This window comes from Taudactylus pleione, unplaced genomic scaffold, assembly GCF_031769625.1.
Source record: "Taudactylus pleione unplaced genomic scaffold, aTauple2 ptg000519l, whole genome shotgun sequence".
NCBI classification, from domain to species: domain Eukaryota; kingdom Metazoa; phylum Chordata; class Amphibia; order Anura; family Myobatrachidae; genus Taudactylus; species Taudactylus pleione.
In genome coordinates this window covers 380,618-398,839 of record NW_028284921.1, presented here as the reverse complement: position 1 = coordinate 398,839, position 18,222 = coordinate 380,618, and the positions used below count along the sequence as shown (strand labels likewise).

The 18,222-nt window shown below is 43.9% G+C and overlaps 1 protein-coding gene across 1 annotated transcript in view; it reads left to right on the top strand.

Annotated features, from left to right (window-relative positions):
• Positions 1–18,222, top strand: part of RBM47 (RNA binding motif protein 47) — a 165,578-nt gene that overhangs the window by 71,009 nt on the left and 76,347 nt on the right. The gene's annotated exons all lie outside the window — the stretch shown is intronic.

Below are 18,222 nucleotides of genomic sequence, written 5' to 3'. Positions count from 1 at the left end.
TGCAGCTGCATACAAAGGCACAGAGGCTCACTAGGGCACACTAGAGATCTGTCCCGACACGCCTGTGTATCTGCAGCTGGCCCCCTCCCCGTTACCTCCCGCAAGCGCTTACTATCTGTAACTCAATATGCGACCGCTATCTCTAACCCAACGTGGAGCATACGTAGTGCGGCTTTGGCGCATGCGCAGTACCTAAAAATCACTCTACAGCGATCGACATGGATGTTGCGTCCACCTCTGAATCAGGTCCATTATATCAACCTGAGAAAATGATGTATCCATTTGTTAACCTTATGTCAATATTCTTATTTTACTTACCAACCTTTGGGCTGCCCCCACCAGAAGGTGGCTGCCAGGACGGCACTGCGGGGCGAGGGGAGGGTGTAATGCGGCAGAGGTAGGCGGTGCCGGGGGGGCTATCTTTTATTCTAACTTTTTTTTTTTTTTTATATGTGCTAAGATTATTCAATGTTCGGCACAAATTCCCTACTACAGTATATGTTATGTATGAATGGAACGTGCTTGCAGAGAGTGTGGGTCACTTGGAACACAGGCTGTGTCTGCACATTATGTAGCTGCTGATAGTATCTCCAACCACAAGATAGACAACCCACAATGTGATCATGTGGCGTGATTTGAACATTTTATTTCCCTTATGTTCTCATTGGAAGCTGACAGATTATGCAAGCTGTGATTTGGTAATCCTCTTACTTGTATGCTTTTACAAACAATGGTTTGTTTGGGGAAGAACTTAATACAGTCACATGCAATATTGCTAAACCACATTATAGATTTGAGAACAAAGATGGCACATATTGTTTGTATGCTGGATTCAGCTCAGTACCAGCCAACTGGACACTGGCTTTAATCAGTCTAGTGCTAGCTAGACTTATAAAGATAATATCTGTTTGTTTGTTTGTTTTTATTTAACTGTAAGACATAAATGATATCTGCAGAATGTTCTTATAGAGGCATGTTCTTGTATAGCGACGGTAATCTGATATATGCTTGCCACACAGGCTGATATTGTCAAATGGGTAAAAACTTGGTGGCGAGATGTGGGCAGTGGTGAGATTTTGGCATTGTAGCCACAGATTTAAAGTGACAATTTATTGTAAAGCAATATAAACCTGGTTTGTCTGAAAACAAATTGCTGCCTGTCACGATGCGGCCTGGGATCAACCGATACTCACCACTGCGCTGGCTTTCCCTTCCCGTATTCTCCCCAGGGTCTGCTAGGACACCCATTCATTGCTCCGTGATTTGGCTTCGGAGGTTACCGTCATGGACACAGCCATGACAGTCTACATCACCTGATGAGCCCTTTACCCAATGGTAGCATTGGTTGCTGTCAGCTGACATTAACCTCCAATGGATTACTACCTAAGGGTATTTAGTCTGACTCCAGGAACAGGAAGCTAACTCCAGTGAATTCTAGCTGTTGCAGCTTTCCAGCTTCCACGTTCCTTCCTACCAATGTTATATCCTAGAGTCTGGATTTGCTCCTGGCTTTTTACTATCTATTTCTTTTTTTTGTAAATTCTGTTTTTATTAGAATAATAAAACATAACAATTTCCATTCAGTCTTGATAGAAAAACATGCTGTTTACACAACATTATATCAAGTCTCGGCACAGCGAGATAAAATAGCATTACTGTACATAACAATATGCAAATAAAGAGACATTCAAAATAGTATTCACATCAAGTTTCTGAACGTAAGATCAAAAGAAGCTAAGAAAGAATAAGTGGGTAAGGGAAAAAATAGAAAAAAAAGGGGGGGGGGTAATTTACCTTAAAGGACATCTTTATAAAAATATCGAGAGATTGTATGTTTTATTACATTACAAGTCAGTTTGCGTCAGCACATGTAGAAATATAATTGGTATATGTATTTGTTAATTTATATTCAAACCAGGGGTACCAGGTTGACATAAAAACAGACCGTTTATCTATTGAAGAAATAAAAAGTTCCTCCATTAACATATAATACTCTAATCTAGAGAACCATGTCTTGCGAGTATGGGGGACAGATGACCTCCACAGAGTGGGTTTCGATGCTCGAGCAGCGTTACCTAAGTGGCGAAGCAGTGATTTTTTATATTGTGACAATGAAGTAGGATGTCTGTACCAACGCATCAGTATCTTGTATTGGGTCTGTCTTGTCTGAACACAAACAGAGCTACTATGGGCCTTAAGAAATATGTTTTCCCAATCTTTGTATGATAAATTTAAATTTAGGTCTCTTTTCCAAGCTGTGTAGTGGGGAAGGGTCTGAGAACATTGATGTTGTAATAATTTGTATATAGTGGATATTGTATGCGTAGGATTTAAAGGAGCTACACAGGTCTTTTCGAATTGTGTCATCTCCCTAGAAGCCTGTGCAAGCCTAGACCCCGATTGGAGATAGTGTCTGATCTGTAAAAACTTCCAGAAATCTTTTTGTGGGATATTCCATTTAGTCTTAATATCTGAGAACTGTTTCACACCTCTGGAAGTCATCAGTTGGCCTACCCTAAAGAGCCCCTCAACCGCCCACTCCGAAAAGTGTGAAAGAGTCATACCAGGGGAAAAGTCAGCATTGGCTAAAAATGAAGTTAGGGGACCAAATACTGAGGAGATGTCGGGTATGCGGCATAAAGCTCCCCAAACCGAAAGAGTCGGGGTGATAGTCGGGTGCGCATAAGGAAGCTTCGGCAAGGTCGGAAGCCATGGGAAAATTTCGGGATATTGCTGGGTGTGTATTCCTTCCAATTCCACCCATTGCTTAATCGTCCGGCTCCTGGTCCAATCCAACACCCTATTTAAATGAATTGCATGGTAATAATTTTTTATGTCAGGCAATTGAAACCCTCCTCTGAGTGGAGCGCATCATAATTAGTCGTTTAATTACTATCTATTTCTAGTGACTCCTACCAGTGCTAGTCAGCATCAGACTTCTCCAGTGATTCCTTCTGTACTTGTCAATATGCTAACTCTTCAGCACTAATCAACGTCAGACTTCTCCAGTGTTTAATTCACCACCTGTGTGTGTGCTGAATCTCTAGTTATAAATCTCCTGTGCCTGCATCTGAATCACCAGTGTGTGTACTCAGTTTAGCTTCAGTGTACTGATTCCAAGTGTCATTCTCCTGTGCCTGTGTCTGAATCACCAGTGTGTGTACTCAGTTTAGCTTCAGTGTACTGATTCCAAGTGTCATTCTCCTGTACCTGTGCCTGCGTCTGAATCAGCAGCGTGTATACTCAGTTTAGCTTCAGTGTACTGATTCCAAGTGTCATTCTCCTGTGCCTGCGCCTGAATCATCAGTGTGTGTACTCAGTTTAGCTTCAGTGTACTGATTCCAAGTGTCATTCTCCTGTACCTGTGCCTGCGTCTGAATCAGCAGCGTGTATACTCAGTTTAGCTTCAGTGTACTGATTCCAAGTGTCATTCTCCTGTGCCTGCGCCTGAATCACCAGTGTGTGTACTCAGTTTAGCTTCAGTGTACTGATTCCAAGTGTCATTCTCCTGTACCTGTGCCTGCGTCTGAATCAGCAGCGTGTATACTCAGTTTAGCTTCAGTGTACTGATTCCAAGTGTCATTCTCCTGTGCCTGCGCCTGAATCATCAGTGTGTGTACTCAGTTTAGCTTCAGTGTACTGATTCCAAGTGTCATTCTCCTGTACCTGTGCCTGCGCCTGAATCATCAGTGTGTGTACTCAGTTTAGCTTCAGTGTACTGATTCCAAGTGTCATTCTCCTGTGCCTGTGCCTGCGTCTGAATCATCAGTGTGTGTACTCAGTTTAGCTTCAGTGTACTGATTCCAAGTGTCATTCTCCTGTACCTGTGCCTGCGCCTGAATCATCAGTGTGTGTACTCAGTTTAGCTTCAGTGTACTGATTCCAAGTGTCATTCTCCTGTACCTGTGAATAATCAGTGTGTGTACTCAGTTTAGCTTCAGTGTACTGATTCCAAGTGTTATTCTCCTGTGTCAGTGCCTGCGCCTGAATCACGAGCTTGTGTACTTAGGCCCTGATTCAGAGCCGGACGCTATTTGCGCTCGCTCGTTCTGAAAAAAGGGGTGGCTATTCAAATTAACCGTTCACTCTTTGCGGTCTGTTCACGCCTCTAGGTCTGAACGAGCAAACAAAACTTGCGGTCGCTTTTTTTTTAAAACTACGCCCCCTGGGCCGCTTGCATCCTACGTCATGTCCGCTATTTATTAGATTAATCGAGTACATCGACCAGCGTATGAACTGCTCGCTATTCTTGTGGTTGGTTTTTCCTACCACAATCTTGCGAGCAGTTCTGACTATAAAATAACCCAGTGACGTGGTCAATGACGTTGCTGTATTAATTATGCACACCCATAAAACGCCCGTTTTGACCTTTAAGCACGCCTGCGTTCTGATCTCCACTCCCCGTTTTCAAGCACCTTCCCCTGTTACCACCCACATACGCCTCCTCCTGTCACTCAAAATAGCAGGCATTCGCTATTTAGCGAACAAGCGATTTTCGGCCGCACTGACTGGTTCGCGCATGCGTATTACGATCCGTACGCATGCGCAGTTGTGCAAACATCGCTCGGAACGAACGAGCGGCCGCTTACGAGCGGCTCTGAATCAGGCCCTTAGTACAGCATTTGTGTACTGATTCCAAGTGTCATTCTCCTGTACCTGTGCCTGCGTCTGGGTCACCAGCATGTGTACTCAGTACAGCATTCGTGTACTGAATCCTAGTGCTGCTCTTCTATACAGTCCTGTGTCCGGATCATCAGAGATACTCTCTAGTGCAATCCCTTGCTGGGATCTCCTGTGTTCTCAAATTTCAAGTTCCCTTCGTTGTAGTCCAGTGTATGAACTCACAGTACTCATTACATTCATTATCCTGCGTATTCATTCCCGCTATTCTCCCGATCTTCTCGTGACTCCCAGGTATCTGACCAGAGGGCCGCGACCTGCTCACTTGGTGCGGCGAAACCCAAATCCCAATAGGAGGTGTCACTGGTGAAGACCACCAAGTGGGTTAGACTCTGCGCCTCTGGTCAGGTTGAGCCAACACCTTGTTTGACCAATAAAGAGGACATTATTATTGACACACCATCAGTTGCCTTGGGGTGAGAATGCTTTGGCCCTGGAGACCCGGGAATAGGGTCTCCTGGCTGTGGCATTACACCCTGGTCGGTTTGGATCCGGTGCTGGTTTTAAATATAGGGGGACCCCTACGCATCTTTTCCCCTATATTTAAAACCAGGACTGGCCTTGCAGCCTGGTGCTGGTTCCTAAATTATGGTGGAACCCTACTCGTTTTGTTCTCCGTAATTTTTGGAACCAGGACTGGCTGAGAAGTCCGGGGCTGGTTATGGCTTTTGGGGGGGGGGGGACCCTACGTCATTAAAAAAAAAAAAAAACCTTTACATTAGGTATACAGGGAGAAACATACACAAATCACACTGATCTGTGTATGTTTCTGGCAAACTTGCAGCTCTGGAGGTGGTCTATTTGAAACTCCAATGTTCAGTGAGTTTGCTACAATCTCACCCGAGATTGTAAACTCGAATCTTAAATTCCCGAGTTGCATCTTTTTCATGAAAAGTACTTCCTAGTTTGGCCGATGGTGAGTTTTGTTCGAGTTTGCTATCTCACACGAGTTTTAACAGTGAAAAGAGAGAACTCTCTTCCAATCTCACTCGAGTTTGTCTTTAGTAAATTTGCAAGTTGAAAAACATGCCTAAACTCACGTGAGATTGTAATCTTACCCAAACTCGATTCTTAGTAAATTTACCCCTTAGGGCCATATTGCCGGACTTTTTGACGTCATTGCCGCTTTTCAGAGTGAAAATGTATCGCGCTCGTCCCGGCGTATCTCCGTATTCAATTCCAAATCTGCAAAAACGGGACCCAGCAAAAATGAAATGAGCGAAAAGTGCTGTCATTTTTGGGAAAATCAGGCTGACACCCCCAAAAAGATGGTCTGACATGGGGGTTCACTATGGGTACCCCCTGAATAACCCTGCTGCAAGTATTTGGGATGTTTAAATGGTCTGATTAGCTGCTATTTTGCGTCTTTGAAAAAGTGGTGAAGAATAGGATTTAGCAAGTTTTTTGGGAAAAAATAAGTAGTCCCATTAAATTTGGGGTGCCTGAAAATGGGTGCAAGCATATTTTAAAGTGGGTAATGTGAACTTTAAAAAAACTTGAAAAATCTATCTGCCGCAACCATCTGCAAACTTGTTTTTTTCACTTCCAAAACGAAAGTAGTTTTTTGGGGTGTCCCCTGGTACTTTTAAAAAAAATTTTGACACAATACCAAGGGGTGCAGGGTGGTTTTTGGAAGTTTGTACCCCCAAACCCCAATTCTGCACTTTTTCTCGCCACCTATTCATAGGTGATACTTTTTCGCAGGTCCCGATGCATTGACTTTTCGCACCGACGAAAAGTCAGAACAATTGAATACGGGGATAACTGGAAAGCGTCGAAAATGACTTCATCGGCGAAAAAGTATCGCCGATAACAGCTTTTCGCCGGCAATTGAATATGGCCCTTAGTTTGTATTTGATTGTGGTTGAATGCTGCTGTAGATGGGATTTCTGTGTTGGAACAAGCCTGCATCCTAATAAATAGAATATTGGAATGCAATTGCTACCATGTACAAAGACCATTCTTCTGTATTGGAGTAGTCAATAATCATTGAAGTACACAAACTGTTTAATTACTTTAGGAGCTGTTGATACATTGAATTATTTTATGACCTAAATTACTTGAAATCAATTAGAGCAGATTAGCGCCAACGCACACTCAGTCCTGTCATTTGATTACATTGTTGGTGCAAATGCCCAAAGGGGATACAGTCAATATCCCGGCGTCCGCGATGCCGGCGCTGATATTACCAGCGCCAGAATCCTGACGCCTCTCAATACCGACGCCGGCATCCCGAACCACCGGGATACCGAAGGTTAGTAGAGGGGTGGGGGGAGGGTTAGATTTAAAGGTTATGGTTAGTCACTAGGGGGGAGGTTAGGGTTAGGCACTAAAGTGGAAGGGATAGATTTAGGGTGTGCAGGAAGGGGGAGGTTAGGTTCAGACACTAGGGGGAGGTTAGGGTTAGGCACCAAAGACGGAGGGATAGGGTTAGGGTAGGGAGAGGGGGAGGGTTAGCATACCGAACAACAAGTGTCGGTATGCTAGCCCTGTCGGGTTGCCGGTGTAGGGATTCTAACAACCAGGATCCCGACTGCCGGCATAACATACCCAACCTGCCCAAAGATACAGGTATATATTGCACAAATCAAGTTGTTCAAGCTCTGGAATAAACTATAAAGTAAATAGGTCATCTTGCTACATCTCAGTCAGCTCATATTCTTCTCACATACGCACCAGTGGGGGCTGTCATCTGAGCTGATTTTCAGTTTTGAGCAATATGGTACAATTGAATTTATTTTGATCCTCCTTAAGACACTGTAGAATTGGTGACTTTCAGCACTACTGATTTTGTATCATGTTAATGCTGGTCTGGAGATTTTGTTTGGCAAATGGGTCCATTCAAGTGGAATTGACCTGAAGCCGCTCCTTGTAGATTAAAGACACCTGCATAGTCTGATCAAACTTTACCCTCATCAGATGAAAGATCTTCAAAGGTGATAAATCTATTGGTCCAGTCTCTGCTGAATAGGTCACATTCTGTTTCCTGCAAACCCTCTGGTTGTCTTACCAACCATACAACCATATCTATCAGCTTTGCCTCCCATAGATGTGCGAAAATATACACACACATCTGGGTTACTTATACCTCAAAACTGTATTACGCTATTTAATGTTATCTTCTTTTATACGTATGATCATAGTGCATTGAAGAGGCAGCTTCTAAAGAGTAATGTACCCTGCATACATGTTTATTTGCTCCTATATATCTGGTCAAATTAGCCAAAGATCCATTTAGTTGATATTTATGTCGGAGGACCAAATCATAGACTGTGTGATCAGCTTTGGTCCTTGGACTCTTGTCTCAGCTGCTACTGCAAAATTATGCTAATGCTACATCTGATGGGCTGTCTATTGAGAAGCCCACCGGCTGCAACTCTAACCCATGGTGCTATGCACCATGGAGCGGACATCAGCCGCACCATCTGACTTTTGAGCAACCATATGGATGCTCAGAATGTCTGTCAGAATTTGTCCACCGGGGTCAGAGAACTGTGTCTTCTGACTTAATCCCTGACACCGTGACACCCCCGACATGCCCACCGCCTCGAGCCACCACCCCTGTCACTGCCCAGGATATCTCCATGCAGTTCCAATCTGGGTCTGTCGGTGATGATCAATTGGGACTACCTGTTTCGGGTCAAATCAAGCTGAATCAATCTGATGTAGACATACTGTATATCAATTTGTATATTTGCATATTTTTTCTTACGTTTTGCTTATTTTCCTTCTTTTTTTTTTTGCATCATTCCCTTTGTCTGCTTATGAGAAGTCTGCATTCATTTTCCAATGGACATATATTGGAGGCCTTGTTTACTTACACTGGCCAGAAAGTAATGTTGACTGACCGACTGAATGCATCTTCAAGAGACGTCTAAGCACTGAATTTGTGAATTTGCTTTATTTAGTACTGATGTGAACAGGCCACTGAGTACTAAGTAGCAGAAAATAGTTCCTCCAAGCTGAGACACATGTAGACATGTAGATAGGAGCCAAACATATTATTTGTGCAATGTTCTGCTCCTGTAGCTCATTTTCGTTTACTGTAGAATTCCAAATATAACATTTATGTGAAAATGACAATAAGCTGCTGCTCTCTGCAGGAGAAGTGTCTGTATCAGCAAAAGTACATGAATGTGACCCAGGGTTTTACAGCTTGGTGAAAGTCCGTGCCTTGACGTAACACAACCTTGTATTACTAGGAGGCAATGTGAGATAAAGCACAAGCTTACCTCCATATCATGGTCATAAAGTGTGATATGATATGATTTTATAGGGTCCGCTTCATTTCTTTCTTTGTATGGTATGCGTACAGCCATAAATAGTTTTGTGTGAGGAGGTTCTACCTGCATTTCTTTTTATATGCACCCATCAGCCATAATATTAAAACCACCTGTATAATATTGTGTACCACCAAAACAGCTCTGACCCATCGAGGCATGGACTCCACACAACCTCTGAAGGAGTCCTGTGATATCTGGTACCAAGATGTTAGCAGCAGATCCTTAATATCCTGTAAGTTGAGAGGTGGGGCCTCCATGGCTCGGACTTGTTTTTTCAGCACATCCCGCAGATGCTCGATCAGATTGAGATCTGGGGTATTTGGAGGCCAAGACAACACATTGAAATCTTTGTCATGTTCCTCAAACCATTCCTGAACAATCTTCGCAGTGTGGCCAGGCGCTTTATCCTGCTGAAAGAGTCCACTGCCATCAGGGAATATCATGCCATGAAGGGGGGTAATTGGTCTGCAACAATGTTAGGTAGGTGGTACGTGTCAAAGTAACGGTATACAATCGGGAAACCGGCTGCCTTAATACCGGCAGCCGTGAAATGCCGGGCGTCTATATCTAGACGCCTGTCATTTCCCCGACGCTGGGAGACAGGCGCGTTCGAAGGGATGCCGGGCGCAGCGAGCGGACAGCCGCGGGGGGGGGAGGGTTAGGTTTAGGGCACCCGAGAGGGGGACTTAGTGTTAGGAACCCCCCCGGGAGGGTTAGGGTTAGGCTAGGGGGAGGGAGGGTTAGGGTTAGGCACCCCCAGGGGGGACTTAGGGTTAGGCATCCCCCCGGGGGACAGGTTTAGGCAGCGGGGAAAGGGGGCGTTAGGGTTAGGCACTTAGAGGGGGGATTAGGGTTAGGCACTTGGGGGGAGGTTAAGGTTAGGCACCCCTAAGGAGGGTTAGGGGGTTAGGTTAGTTTATACTTACCTTAGGGACGATCAGGATTTCCAGCGCTGTTGGGCTTCCGCTACCGGGCTCTGCTGATCTGTCGGACTGCCGCTGCCGGGAATCGAACTGCCGGCCATGCGGCAGCCGGGATTCCATACCGAATCCAAAGTAACATCCTCATGAATGTCAGGGCCCAGGCTTTGCCAGCAGAGCATTGCCCAGAGTATCACACTGCTTCTGCCGGCTTGTCTTCTTTCCATAGTACATCCTGGTGCCGTCTCATCCCCAGGTAAACAATGTACACACACCGGCCATCAACATGATGTAAAAGAAAACGTGATTCATCAGAACAGGCCACTTTCATTGCCCCAGTGCACACTGTCTATACAACCTGCAATAAAGAGTATTCTTGTCATTGCAGTTTCAGGTACTTCTCTACATATACAATGACTCTGTATAACTTTCAATCAGGCAGATAGTAAGCTCATTGTATATTGTGATTAAACCACATTTCTGTTCTTTGTAGAGATAAAATAACCAATCTTGTCTTTGCTATTGTTTTATTATTTTATCTGAATGATAAGATGATTATGTTGTCCTCTGAGGTCTAAAGGTGGGTACACACCTGACAGATATATCTGCAAAAATATCTGTCCATCGGTTGTGCAGCACAGCCAATGCGATATGTCAGTGAACAGCGACGTTCACCAACATATTGCGGATACACACTGGCCGACGGGCAGCAGATACATTGGCCGATCAATTGATCGACCAATGTATCTGTCGGTGTGTACCCAGCATAACACACTGACATTTACTAAATGTAGATACTTGATAAACACAAATAGTCTAGTCTCCCTAACTTTCCCTAAACTTTGGCAGTTTTGGAAGTTCTGGGGGCCTCCTCTTAAGCTGGGTACACACCTAAAACTGCCCGCGGGTCCTGCTGGCCGGAAGTTGCGTCCCCCACCCCTGTGGCCTCTGCAGCAAGTGTACACCCGTACACACAGCACGATGAGCAGATATATCTGGCATTGGCTGTGCACCACTGCCGACGCAATATATCTGTGAAAAACGTCATTCAAAGACATATCGCTGGTACACACTGGCCGACACACACACAATATATTGGCCGATCAATATAATGCAGTGTGTACCCAGCATTAATCTCCAGTCTTGTGGCCGTCATTTAAATTAACCAGAAAAAGTTAAACCCCATTTTCCTCAGTGCTGGGGCATACAGTGGTCCTGTAATGTCTGCATCTACCACAGGGAGCATCGAAGGCTATTCCAGAGCATTCAGGGTCCTGTAGGTGCAGCTCTGGCAAACAGCTCTGGAACCTACAGTAAGAGGTTAATTGTACATATGAAAAACAAAAAGGTACATTTAGTCTTGAGTTACTATGTGTTTATCAATGGCCTTAACAGCTTGCACAAAGCAAACACTTATGTTAAGGATTTGATTATTACAAACATTGTACTTGTTGTTTCACATTTTTTGTTATCTTGACAAAATTTAATCGACAAAAGGAAAGCACGCGACATTTCGCTGATAAAAGCCAGGAAAAAAATTGCGGATTCAGCAGACTTTTTATCAACGTGCTATTTTTACCGAAACCCCTGCCGCCTTCAGCTGACTCATATCCATGAGTTCTTCACACTACAGCACGGTGTGACAAAGGAAAATCACCAATAAATATTTCCTCACTTTAAATAAACAAGAAGAGATAGCTGTGACATCAGCTACACTTCTCTTTTACTGGCCTGCAATCTCTCAGCTCATGAGCACAAGTTATAAAGAGTTATTGAAATGGAATTATAGCCTCTTTATGGGGTCTAATCATTATGTTAATTATTGTGGTTCCATAATTAACATACTAACTCGCTGCGAGCGCCGGAAAAAAATTATCATTGTTCCGGCGCGGAGACAGCTGATCCAAGTTCACGCATGCGCACAAAGCACTGACATCCGGCGGAAGAACTGGACAGGGGTGGAGAGATACAAAAGGATCTCTCCTCACAATCCGGGACTCCTTTCTATAGGGAAAAAGTGGGGTGTGAGCTGCGAGCGGAAGCAAACGCTATCTGAAAATGGCGAATGCTCCCGCAGTCAAGCTTTGTAAAATATTGTATTTTCGGTGCTTGATGAATTCCTGTCCCATACCAGTGTATGGGGACAGCAGGCCACATCACAAGTGAAAGTTACAGATATCTCCTGCTTTACCTTTTTGATGAATCACCCGGACACTTAATTTCTACTAAAGCAGGTGAAAATGCCCACCTAGGGCCCAGAGGGCACGGAGATGTCCGGATAACTGTAACCTATTTTTAGGTGTTGTTTTTGTTATGTTTTTGTTTTTTATTTCAAATGGACAGGTGGAATGTGCCCTAAACAAGTATGCTGCATAGGGCCCCATGTAAGTCTGGCTCTGCCATGCATACTGTAGTAGCATAGCGCCCCTGGTGGCAACAGTGGAATTCTTGATTGCCCTTGAGTGAATGAGTAACTTTAGAACACTACTTCTTGGAAGCGCGCAAAAACATATATTGCTTTGTAATAAATCAATGTTTCATGTATAATATGCCCTATCATTGAATTTCTTAAGTATAAATAAGCTGAAAAAGGAGAACCAAGGTTTTTTGCTTTTCACATATTACTAAATGCATGACCAGTGTGATAAAATATTATGCTGGGTACACACTTTGACAATCATCAGAGTGGCCGATTGGTAAGCTATACACACTTACCAATCGGCCACTCGATGTGTCTTGGCTGACATCTCAGCTGAGCGGGCAGTTGATACTTCAGGGTCGACGGTCCCTGCATCAAGTGTACAGGCGGGCGGTGGGTCTCCATAATGTCTGTGAACGACATTGTTCACAGACATATTGGGTGTACACAGGACCGATGCACTCATGATACATATTTCGCTCAGCGATAGAATGAGTGACATATATATCGCCAAGTGTGTACCCAGCATTAGAACACAACACGCCCAGTTTCTCATGCATCATGTATTTGTAATAGTGCAGTGCATGAAACGTTCTTGGCAAACACGTTAAAGTGAATGATAACCTTCAGGCATTTTTATTTTCCCCAAACATTTGTGTAAATGACCTCTGACGTTTTTTAACACTATATAATAGCCTGTGAGTTGCTGGTACCGGTGCTAATATATGATGACTTAGCCCATGGATTTCAAATAAAAATGGGCCTATATATATATATATATATATATATATATATATATATATATATATATATATATACAGTACTTGTCAAAAGTCTGAGCACGCCAGTATATTTGAAGGGATTTTCAATTTAACTGCACAGTAATGGTGCGTACACACTGGGCGATTAAAGTGGACGACTGAACGATAACGATATCGTTCACTTTATCGTCCATTTTTTTACCTAAGTGATGAACGATAACGGCGAACAATGCGCGTTCCCGCAGGCCGTACGTCTTTATCGTTCATCGGGTAAACATGCAGGCCAATCTGACGATATTGTCAGGTTGCTGCATGTTGGGGAATGGGGGAGAGAGCCCGGTGCTAAATGATATTGTTAATGATATCGTTCAGCGGGTGTGCTCAATGTCATGAACGACATTGAGCACACCCTGCCATGGACACACTAGACGATATCTCTCAGGGAGCATATCGTCTAGTGTGTATGCTCCTTAACAAAATAAAACCTGTTTTATTGGCTTTGTTTACAAAATAAACAACTGTTTGAACAATAAGCAAACAAAAAAAAATACTTGTTTGACTTTTAGGCAAGTTTATTTAGATAGTTTTGTGTAGTCTGCTTTCATTGAAGTGACGACCCTAGCTTTGATAAGCGCTTTGCATATCTATGGCATCCTATTTACAAATTGTATTTACAAATTTTTCCAGCTTTTGGCGATCCATTCAACTCCAGCAGCTTTGAAGAGCCTCCCAGAGGCCCTCAGTGTTGGTAGGCATCTGTTTGCGGACTTCCGTGTCTTCCCACAAAAGCTCGATGGGTGAAACATCTGGTTATTGAGGTGGCCATTCTATTTTTGTTACGACTTGAGCGTCTTGTTTCTTTTGCAAATAATTAGTGCACAACTTGGACGTATGTTTTGGATCGTTATCTTGTTGAAAAACGAAGTTCTGACCCACAAGTCGCCTTCCGGAGGGAATCGCATGAAGCACTAATATGTTGTTCACCTTTTGATCCATTATTCTGTCGATTCTGACTAAGTCACCAACTTGGTTGCCCGCGAAACATCCTCAAACCATCACATTGCCTCCTCCATGCTTAACTGTTGGCGCTACACAGTCTGGGAGAAAGCGCTCACCTGGACGACGATGCACAAAAGCCCGGCGATGCGAGCCAAAAAGTACACGTTTCGATTTGTAGGTCCAAAGCACCCTCTTCCACTGTTCCTCAGTCCAATCCTTATGCTTCTTAGCCCATGCGTACCTTTTTGCTACGTTTGCTGCTGCCTCATAAAGCCGGGTACTGTGTAAAGTGTTCTATAATGGCTACTTGATAAGTAGCATCGATTAATGTGTGTATACTGTAATGTATGAATGGTGTGTGTACTGTATATGTACTGTGTGTACTGTGTATGTATATATGTGGTGGTGTGTGTGTGTACTGCATGTGTGTAGCATTATTATGTGTATAAAGGTGCCCACACACATAGCGACATTTTACACGATTTGGCTGATTTCGGCGAATCGTGAAGACGAATCGGGTAAAAAAAGTACAAATCGTGAGTTTATACTCACGAACACGATGCCGATGCGCGTCCCCGCTCGCCGTATATCGCATCTTCTGGTCTGCCGTGCTGTAGGGCAGATTAGCCAACCATGAACACGATAGAAGCCGATCGTGAGGGTTTTTTCCCTCATGATGAATTGTACGATTCATCACACAATGCGGAATTTGACTGACAGAAGCCTGGACACGCCCCATTGCCATCTTGTGCAGCATCGTGTATGGAGCAAGACAGTCGCACATTGAGGAGCCTGCACACTGGATTCTTGTTTTGGACAATTTTTGGTGAGTATTGGTACAGTTTAAATACAACCACACTGACCACCAATATGTGCTCCCCAATGCCCACCAATTTGTGCCCCCAGGTAATAAATGCATGACCCAGCCACCGCCCGCCGTATTGAGGCGGGCGGTGGCTGAGTCGGTCATGCATTAAGCTCCCCCACTGCCCACCAATGTGTGCCCCCAGGTAATAAATGCATGACTCAGCCACCGCCCGCCGTATTGAGGCGGGCGGTGGCTGAGTCGGTCATGCATTAAGCTCCCCCACTGCCCACCAATGTGTGCCCCCAGGTAATAAATGCATGACCCAGCCACCGCCCGCCGTATTGAGGCGGGCGGTGGCTGAGTCGGTCATGCATTAAGCTCCCCCACTGCCCACCAATGTGTGCCCCCAGGTAATAAATGCATGACCCAGCCACCGCCCGCCGTATTGAGGCGGGTGGTGGCTGGGTCATGCATTAAGCTCCCCCACTGTCCACCAATGTGTGTAATATAACAAAAAAATAAATAAACACGTATTTTACAAAATAATCACCATACATTACATTTAAAAACACACATTATTTAAAGCTGGGGGTCTTCTACCTTTCGGTCTCCAGCTGTTGTGGAACTACAGATCCCAGGATGACCTGCCACCCACCTTTGAAACTGTTTTTAGGGCATCCTGGGATCTGTAGTTCTACCACAACGACAGGCCCAAAGGTGGAAAACCCATACTGTCAAACAAAGAAAAACATTATATTACCAAGCAATGAACACATGACATTCCTGTAAAAGAAAACACGTTTAGAATAGCATAACAAACCTTTAAAAACCTGTAAAAAAGAAAATATTAAAACATTAAAAATGTGAACTATAACAACATTACATTTAACAAAACTATATACAGAAATATTTAAATGTCCTTTTTTTTCTTATTCATAGTTAATGTCCATGGATTCTGAACGTGAATTCGTTACAGGATTCATTGAAATCCTGCACTCGACAGAGTGTCTGTGGAAGATCAGTTCTCGGAAGTACCACAATAAGTCGCACAAGTTGGCCGCACTAGAGGAACTTTTAGTGTATACGAAAAAATACATATCTGATGCAGACCTGAAAACTGTACGGCAAAAGATTCAAAATCTCAGGACAGTGTACATCAAAGAAAAAAAGAAGGTGGATGACTCCAAAAAATCAGGAGCGGGCACAGATGAAATATATACTCCTGCGCTGTGGTACTACCAAATGATGTAATTCATCAGTGAACAAGAGCCTCAAAGGGAATCTATCTTCTTGATGTCTGAGCGTGAGGGAGAAGAGGAGGTTGCAGAAGTCTTGGTAAGTAGTGACACAGTTTAAACCAAAATCCTTAATGTTTTTGTTGTTAAATCCAAATTGTCCAATTTATCAGTAGTTCACAGATAGTCCTCCTGCCATGGTACAGCACCTGGTCCATTGAAATAGGTCATGTACTCCTCCCTCACTTCTTTGGCACGTGCGGTGGATGTCGTTGTAGTTGGTGGTGCAGACACACATGTCAAATGTTCAATGTCCTCCAGGAGTCCTACATCTTCTGGTCTAGCTGGGACTGGTCCTCGTTGAGTAGATTTTCTTCGCAGAAAGTTGTGCAGCACACAGCACGCCATCACGACCCAGTCTATCTTCTCCACATGTAGATTGATGGTGGTGTGGAAAATGCAGAAGCGGTTGCTCATTATTCCAAACCCATTTTACACAATGCGCCGTGCCCGGGATAGACGGTAGTTGTAGATCCTTTTCTCTCTGGTCAGGCCCCTGTGTGCAAATGGCTTCATCACATGTTCATGTAATGCAAAAGCCTCGTCTGCAACGAAAACGTAATTTAGGCTGTGCTTTGTCTGGTCCAGTGAGGGCAAGTTGAGGGTTTTGTTGGCGAGTCTCTGGTAGAAAGCCGTCTCTTTGAAGGACCCACCATCCGAAGCACGCCCATTCTTGCCGACATCCACAAACAGAAATTCATAGTTGGCATTCACCACTGCCATGAGAACGATGCTGAAGAATCCTTTGTAGTTGTAGTAATATGATCCGGTGTTGGCAGGTGGGTTGATGCGGATGTGTTTCCCATCGATGGCTCCTCCGCAGTTAGGGAAATTCCAACGTTGTTCAAAATCTTCCGCGATGCTGGTCCACTCCTCCACGGTGTTAGGAAACTGTAAAAATAGTAAAAAAGGGGTTAAAACATGACTATAATATTTTTTTATATCTTTTTTTCCTATATAGACTCCCACCCAACACCCTGATTTATCATCCACACCAGACCTCAGTCTGCTCGGTGGTGACAGTGAGCCGGAGAATACCACACAAGTGGAAACTCCACTTCCACCTGGACCCTCATCTTCTCAACAACCCCCAAAAAAGAAAAAAAAACAAGGGAGAAAGGAGAATATTACAGAACGTGAGGACAATTTTTTCCAAAACGCAGAACGGCTGCTGCAGAAACCCCCAGATGCAGTAGATGATTTCACAGCTCATGTGAACAGCACATTGAGAAATCTGGATACAGATATCCAAAGAAATTTTCTAAGGTCAACCCACGACCTGTTGAGTCGCTGTATGAGCAAAAATCTCACAAATTCGACATACATTGCAGATCCAATGCTATTTTCCCCTGCCCCAAATAGGTATGTCCCCCCCCCCCTGCCCAGTTAGATATTAATTCCCCACCAAGCACCAGCAAGACCTTGTATAATGCTCTGCTGGATGCAGCGGATGAATCGCCCCAATATACAGAGATGTAAATTTTTTCTTGCTTTTAATGTCACCAAATTTTATGAATTCTAATAGGTGCTTGCTGCATGGGATAGGGTGGTGATGACGCCATTTGGACAAGGTCACTACGCACATCGCAGAAGTACACATTGCTGGAAGCCGGGGCCACAATGTATACTTGTGCCATGTTTGTATTGGCCTGTTCAAACTGGCGTCTGACCCACCCTATCACATACAGCCGGCTACCTATTTGGATTCATAAAATTTGGTGATAATGTTCTTTTGTGAACTTGTTACAAAAAAAGTATATTGCACACAGTTTAGTGCACACTTTCAGTTGCCTGCAAGTCAGTGCACATATGTACTAAATGAAGGCTATTTTTTGCTTTATGTTGAGTAAAAATTAAAAAAAAAAAATTTCTTTAAACAAGAAACCAATGTGTGGTGTTTTTTTTTAACTTACCTTGCAATACTGGTACTGTAGCACTTTTACGATGGCTTTTCAGGTCTCCGGAATGATGATGCCCAAGGACTGAGGTGAGATGAGTGTCCCAAACTTCAGGTCTTCAAATGACCTTCCTGTAGCCAGGTACCTTAGGGTAGCCAC